This window comes from Corylus avellana, chromosome ca2 (genome assembly GCF_901000735.1).
Source record: "Corylus avellana chromosome ca2, CavTom2PMs-1.0".
NCBI lineage: Eukaryota > Viridiplantae > Streptophyta > Magnoliopsida > Fagales > Betulaceae > Corylus > Corylus avellana.
The window spans coordinates 6066397-6074421 of NC_081542.1; the positions used below are offsets into that span (position 1 = coordinate 6066397).

General features: G+C 32.4%; 1 pseudogene; it reads left to right on the forward strand.

Annotated features, from left to right (window-relative positions):
• The first annotated feature begins 5328 nt into the window (after nt 1–5328).
• Nucleotides 5329–5468, forward strand: LOC132173142 (U2 spliceosomal RNA; annotated as a pseudogene).
• The last annotated feature ends 2557 nt before the right edge of the window (nt 5469–8025 follow it).

The window sequence follows — 8025 nt, forward strand, 5'->3', positions numbered from 1 at the left end:
ATAAATAAAATTATCTAGTTAAAACATTGAATAACTTTCAAACAAATAACACAAAAAATTCTAATGAGCCACATAAACACCAATCATGATTCAGATTGTGACACGTTTGGCTTACAATAAAAAATTAAAAGTATATCAAAAAACTAGACATAAAAATATAAAATGGAAATTGGCCAAACCTTCACCAAATGCCCAAATGGAGGTGGTTGAAACCACCCTTGGCCATCTGAGCATATTTGGGAGCGGCCGAACCACCCCTATGGCCATTGAGGGTGGTACGGCCAACTCAAATGGTGAATATATATATATATATAGATATATATATAGAGAGAGAGAGAGAGAGAGAGAGAGGTGGTCGAGTCATCCGTTTTGGCCAAATGGGGTGCATCACTCCAGCTTTTAATTAAGCCATATTTCTTTGTGGAACCACGTACAAAACTCACATTCTCAGACCATATAAATGTACTAGAGCTATAACTGAAACAATTTCGTCAAAAGAAACAGATAATTAAAGTTGTCCGAAGAAACGAATTAAAACAAAAGCGCTTAAAAGAGCATATTTTTTTGGGAATACGTATTAAATTAGCAAATGTAGATAACTTAGGCTTTGTTTCGGTGTAAAATATTTTCCGTTGTAAAATATTTTTAGGAAGTCATTTTACTGGAAAATATGATAAAAACAAATTCTGACGTTTGGTGTGCGCACGGAAAATATTTTCAGGGAAGTTGATAAGTGCCAAATATTGCATATTCCAACCCCTTTATTTACATTAGTTAATCCTTTAGCTGTGTCGTTATTTAATGTTTTGTGTTAGTTTTGTGTTTTGTAGGTAGTTGAAAAAAAACTACAACTTTAAAGGAAAAAATGCAAAGTTTGGAAGAAAACATACTTTGAGAAAACCTGATGTGGTTAAGTTTAACCAAATCCAAGAAAAAAGTTAAATCGGATTAAAGATCAGATTTGATTAAATTTTTGATTGGATAAGATTTCGGATTGGATTCAAATTCAGATTCTGCAGATGTCTCAATATTATGACCATAACTTTTCGCTCAAAGATTGGATTGAAGTGATTCAAGTGGCATTGAAAAGCTAGCTCAAAATAATACAATTCATTGTGAAATATGATTTTCCTAATTTGGAAGGTTACTATGCCAAAATCACCCTTTAAAAAAAGAACAAAAATTTGGACAAATCCTATTCCGATTTCAGACTTATATTTTGACAAACCTCCAAATTATCTAGGTTTAATAGGGCTTATAGGACTTTTCTAAGCCTATAAATAGACTTCTTTGCATTCAAGAAAAGATATAGAATTTCAGAGATCAAAATTCTACAGTTTTTCTCTTTTTAGTTTAAGTTTTGTTTAGATTTATGTTTTATTTTTATGTTGAGCTAAATTCCCAACTAATGCTAGGGATGAAGCCTTACTGATGAAAAACATCAATACTTTCATGTAAGTCTTTATTTATTTGATTTTATTGGGTTTAATATTTCAATTGTTTTACTTTTTTTTCAATGTGTAGAGTGATTCTTGAATATCTTTTGTGATTCAAGGATATACTTGATGATTTAAGATAATTTCACATAATTGATTGCTTGATTTTATTTGCCTAAATAATTGGACATCGCTTGTGATTTGCTCTACGGATACATTTGGATATCTTTTGTGATTTACGGATGCATCTGATGATTTAATTGATATTAGATTCCTCTTGTGATTTGTGCAATGAATGGATATATGGAATGATTTTGATTAATTGTTTGAAGTATAGTAAAACATATCTAAGATTTTAATTGTGAGAACTTCAGATTAATATTGATAAACATGGAAGTATGTTGTTATGTTTCGATTAGTGTGAATTCTCAAACTTTAGTATTTTATCTCTTAGTTTATTTTAATTAGTCTATGATTGTCTTTTAATTTTTAAAACCAAAATCAAAACTCTTTTGGAACTAGATTAGGATTTAATTAGTTTAGATATAAATTGCTCTTTTAAGAACACAATTCCCTATAGGTTCGACCTCGCACTTGCAAAACATTATATTGCAAACGATTCGTGCACTTGCGAGTATATTAAAATTTGCACAACAAAAGTCATTTTATGGGAAAATGTTTTACGATGAAAACATTTTTCGGCATTTGATGCACGCACGAAAAATCACAAATATTTTTATATTTTCATTCAATCATATTAATCTATTAAATAATTTAAAAAAATAAAACTAAAAATTATGTTTAATTAAAATATACAAATTAACTAACAATAATTTAGTGTTTGATATGATTTTGCGTACACACAAAATACCGGAAAATATTTTTCAGGAAAATGTTTTTTGCTGAAAACATTTTCCGACGTCGGGGACCCACCTGATTTTTCATTCATGCCCAAATACCGGAAAATGTTTTCCGCTGAAAATATTTTTTGACAAGTCATGGGTGGGTCTTGGGTGAGTCTTGGTCAAGTTTCAGGCAGGTCCCTGATGGGTATTGGGCGAGTCCTGGTCAAGTCCCAGACTAGTCCTGACGGTGTCTCAGGTAGGTCCAGTCGGGTCCTGGTTAAGCCCCGGGCGAGTCCAGGTGAAGTCCTGGGCAGGTCCCGAGCAGGTCCCGACTAGGTCCCGGGCAGGTTCTAGTTGGGACCCGAGCAAGTCTCAGGCAAGTCCCGGGCGGGTCCCAGCCAAGTCCTTTTGGGTCTCAGGACTTGACTGAAACAATTTGATATCAATAAACTTTAATGTCATTATACCTAAACTATTGTTGTTTTTACGTAACTCCAAAAGAAACGGATAATTAAAGTTGTCTGAAGAAATGAATTAAAACAAAAATGCTTAAAAGAGCATATTTGCTTGGAATACGTATTAAATTAGCAAATTTAAATAGAATCTAACTTAATACCCCTTTTCTTTTGTAAGTAAACAATAGGCATTCACTAAGAGCACTAGCAACAGATGCGCTATATGCCATTCCCTTCCCTATGCTTAGGGAAAATTCTAAAAAAATCACAAAAATACACCCACATCAAAAGCCTTATATTTAGCCTACACCAAAGGATATCTACAGTATTTTCCAATGCATTGGGAAACACTATAGATACCAATGCTTTATTAAATTATAAACAAATTATTTTCTCTCATTTACATGTCCCAATAATTCTCCTACCTCTCTCCTCTCTCATTGGTTGCAATGATAAAAAATAATTAGTATTTAATTCATATAGGGAAAAATAAGGGAATTTATTGTTAAGTATTTTTTTATAGATAATCAAAAAGTAGTTTTATTCCCAAAATTAAGGGAAAATTGTTGGGAAATTGCTGCTAGTGCACTAGCAGCAATGCCATATGTCATTTATATGTCATTCCCTTCATCATTTTCTCCTATCTCTCCTTTACATGTCCCAACAATTCTCCTACCTCTCTCCTCTCTCATTGGTTGCAATGATAAAAAATAATTAGTGTTTAATTCATATAGGGAAAAATAAGGGAATCTATTGTGAAGTATTTTTTTTATAGAGAATCAAAAAGTAGTTTTATTTTCTAAATTGAGGGAAAATGGTTGGGAAACTACTGCTAGTGCACTAGTAGCAGATGCCATATGTCATTATATGTCATTCCCTTCATTATGTTTAGGAAAAGTTTGAAGAAAACCACAAAAACCTACTCACATCAAATTCCTTACATTTAAACCAACTATCGAGAGTTGCTAGAGTATTTTCCAATGTGTAGGGAACCATTTTTGGTTCCCTATACATTATTTTAATATAAAAATTTCTCTTTCCCCTCTCTTCTTTCATATTTTTGTCTTTAATTGAGATTGTACTAGAATTTTGTTAAAAAAGTGAGGGTAGGTAGGAAACTTGTATTTTGTAAAGAAATAATATTTTAATGGTATCGAGAAAGATGAGGAAAGCTATTGTGATAGAGAAGTAAAAAGTAATTTTGTGCCTTAAATTTAGAAAAAATCAAAGATAAATTGCTGCTAGTACTCTAAGTGATTTGTGTAACAAGAGAAGATTTTCTTGAATCATTTTCTTTTGTAGAAGAGATTTTTAAGGAATAAGGAATACACAATATGAAATCACGTCTCCTTTATTGTCTATCTTTGACTTCCTTTTCTGCTTGTTTTCCTTTTCTATATGCAGCCATAATATTTCATTACAAGTTTAGCCAAGCTTTCCTTTTCTACAATTTATTTCCTTGACTGTCATTGCGTTTTCTTGATGATCCATGGCATCTAAAAAAAACTTCATGGTCTTTAGCCAATAATTTTCACCACAATATATACAGTTCCTGGAGACCATTTGAAAGTCGCTCATATTTTTTTTATAAAGCCACCCGACGTAGATTGCAAAAAAAAAAAACAACATGATCTCATTCAGTAGACTTGTAGTGTTGCTAGTAATGTGGCTTATGCTCTCTATGAATGAGTTTACTATTGTTGCAGGAATTGGGGAGCATCACCCAAAAACTGTCAAAATCATTAATGATTTAGGCAATGGCTTGCCTCTTACCCTTGGCTGTAAATCGAAGAACAACGATCTTGGTGTCCACACACTGAAACCAAATGGCTTCTTCGAGATCAACTTTACAACAAACTTTTGGGGGACTACACTAGTCATTTGTAGATTTACGTGGAAAAATCAAAGCCATTGGTTTAATATCTACGACTACACTAGAGACAGTGATGTATGCGTGAATTGCACTAGGAAGATTAGAACTACTGGTGCATGTTTTCTACACCCCAAGAGAAATAAGTATGATTTATGCTATCGGTGGACTGATCAAAATTCACCTGATTGTGCATGACTATTATTATTATTATTTGATCCAATTGTTACAAACTTTCGATAGAATGCATCACAGTGGTGATACTTCTTGTGGGCTTGATGTTCATAGTGGCTACGCCAAGAAAATTCAGGTAGTGTTTTGCGTGCAATGACATAAATCCGTGTACTCTTGATGCATAGATCCTTGAAGTATTGATCTAATTCAAAATAAAAATAAAATTATAGTCTACTTTTTTTTTTCTTACCTTTCTAAATTTCAAGTTGACTCTTTTGGATATAAATAATGAGTACCATGTTTATTCTTCCCGAAATCTTTCATTATAGGTAAAGGATTAAATCCTTCTAAGAAATAAAGTTTTTTTTTTTTTTTTTTTTTATCGGAATGTGAATCAAACAAACCGAAGGGACCCTGAACTATTGAAAGATTAAGAGAAGGAATCACATTTCTACTACTAAACTATACATGTAACAATGGGGTTATTGTATATAAAAATACTTTTTTCGAATGGAAATATTGGCCATAATAACTAGAGCCCTGTTTGTGTACCTTTCTCAGTCTTTTGGCTAAGATCAAGTGTGGTATTTGTTCTTATTAGTTTAATATTGGTAATCACCACTTGTCCCAACAACTTAAGCTGACAAGAGGTAAATTTAATTACTTGATCATTAGTTTAACACCCATCTTTTAATAGGTGAGGCTCAACACGAGGAATATTTAATTTAAATGGAGGTGAATTGATGGAGTCAATGTTCGATTCTAAGACCTTTGGTTCTGATACCATGTTAAATTACCATTTGTCCTAAAAACTTAAGCTAATAGGAATATATAAATTTAATCACTTAATCAGTAGTTTAACAAATATCTGATACGTGGTCCATTAGATCACATTATATTAAATTAATTTTTTTATTGGAGGAGAGCCCATCTATCTCTTTTCCTAATTGTATAATAATTCCTTACATTGTAAGATGCCAATATCATCATTTGGTCTTCACTGGTTTCCCTATATCACACGACACAAACAAAAAAAATAAGAAATATGAAGTTACCAAGAATAGCTTTCCAGGCTTTTTGGTTATATATTTCTAGGAGTCAAAAGGTCTTAAATTCTTGCAGGGATCTCATGAATGAATGAACATGCAACCTTAAATTCTTGGTGGTTGTTGGTGACATGTTGTTGATGCTGTTTGTGAAGTGCTTTGGTGTTGTTAGTGGCTTTGTTTTTCAGCCCTGGAAGCTGTTGTTAGCTCTAATTTTTGAAGGCATTACAATGATATGTATTTGTTGAATGTTCAATGGGCATATTTGCCCTTTAAGTTAGTTGACTAACAGATTCTGCAACATGAATATTTTTGCTACTTATTCGATTGAGAAGTGTTTATAGTTGATAACTTTTTATTGATTGTTTATTTGTCATAAGTTGGTTGTCCAACACGTGGAATATTAAATTTAAATGGGGTGAATTGACAGTGTCAATGTTCGATCCCAGGACCTTTGGCTCTGATACTATATTAAATTACCAATTATCACAAAAACTTAAGCTGATAGGAAGAGGTAAATTTAATTACTTAATCAATACTTTAATAGGCACATGCCATGTTCATTTGTAGACCAATAAAAGTAAGGGGAAAATATACATTTTCCCTCTCAAATTATTACTTCATTGTCAATGTCCCTCAAACTACTAATTATGTCAATCTCTCTCATAAACTAACAAAACAATGTCAATATCCCCTCTCCTAATGACAAAAATATCCTTCAATTTTTTTTTTTTAAAATAAATCTTAAAATTATAACAAAAACTAAAAAAAAAAGTATTTTTGTTTTCGATTTTTTTTTTTTTTTTGAAATTATAAGGATATTTTTGTCTAACTAAAATGTTTAAGGTAATTTTTGTCTTTTTGCCAACATTTTGAAGACATTGTCATTGTTTTGGTATTTTAGCGAAGAGGGGGACATTGATACCATTGGTAGCTTGCGGGAGAGTAAACCTAGTGTTTATGTACACTATGGCAATTACCATGCAGCAAGATCACATGTGAAAGAATGGCATTATGGCAAGTTTTGAGTCGAAGTGCTCATGCGATTACTTTTCCATTCAAACTCAAGGATTATCTAATGGCGTGGCATTTTTGCCACATTTTGGTAGTCTGATATATCAAATTGTCACACTTGTAACTTTATGGGGCTTTATTGTAAATGTTTGTTAGTTGATGAGGGTTTTTTTTAAAAAAATATTTTTCCCATTAATAAAATATCAACACTTTATGGCTTACTTTGAATCCTTCAATTAAATTTAGGGAAAAAAAAAATACATAAAAAAGCCATCTGAACTAACAATCGTTTTTGAAATAGCCCCAATAAGTTTAAAGTGTGCTAAAGTGATACATCAAACTACCAAAGTGTGTCAAAAATGTCAGTTTTATTTATTTATTTTTTTGAAAAAAAAAAGAAAAAAAAAAAAAAAAGGGTGGTTGCCACCCCTGGGGTAGCTCATGAGCCTCCCCAAAGATGGGGGTGGCCTTAGATCTGGTTGGAGGTGGTAACAAGCACTAAACCTAGTGTTTATGTAGAACACAACAATTACCACGCTAGAAGATCACTAGTAAAAAGAAGGGCATTATGGCAACTTATGAGTCAAAGTGGTCATTTGCAAGGCACCTTACCACTTTTCCATCAAAACTGACTAGATTGCCTAACGACATGGTCTTTTTGCCACATTTTGATAATTTGACGTATCAAACTGTCACACTTGTAACTTTATGAGGTTTTATTAAACACACTTTGTATTTGATGGGGCTTTTTGATATTTTTCCCATTAGTAAAATATGCACACTTTATGGCTTAGTTTGAATCCTTCGATTAGATTTAAGAAAAAAATTCTGAATTGGTACATATGGTTTGAGGTCCAGACAAATAGTTCAGTGGGGTTTCAAAAGTGGCTAAACACTCCCTCTTGTAGGCACCAAAAAAAGGAAAAAAAAGAAAAAAAGAAAAGAAAAGGGGAAACTTCAGAAAACCCCCCTAAAATTCCAGCCGATTTGAAATACCCCTCCTGAATTTCCAAAACTCTCACTTAGATCCCCTGAACTTCCATTTTCTCTCACTTTGAACCCTTTTAACGTTAAAGTCAAACAATTTGACTTTTTTATACCCATTTTACCCTCCCCAAAACTACGTCGTTTTGTGTCCTAAAACTACAACACCTACCCAGCCCAAAACGACAACGTTTTAGGCAT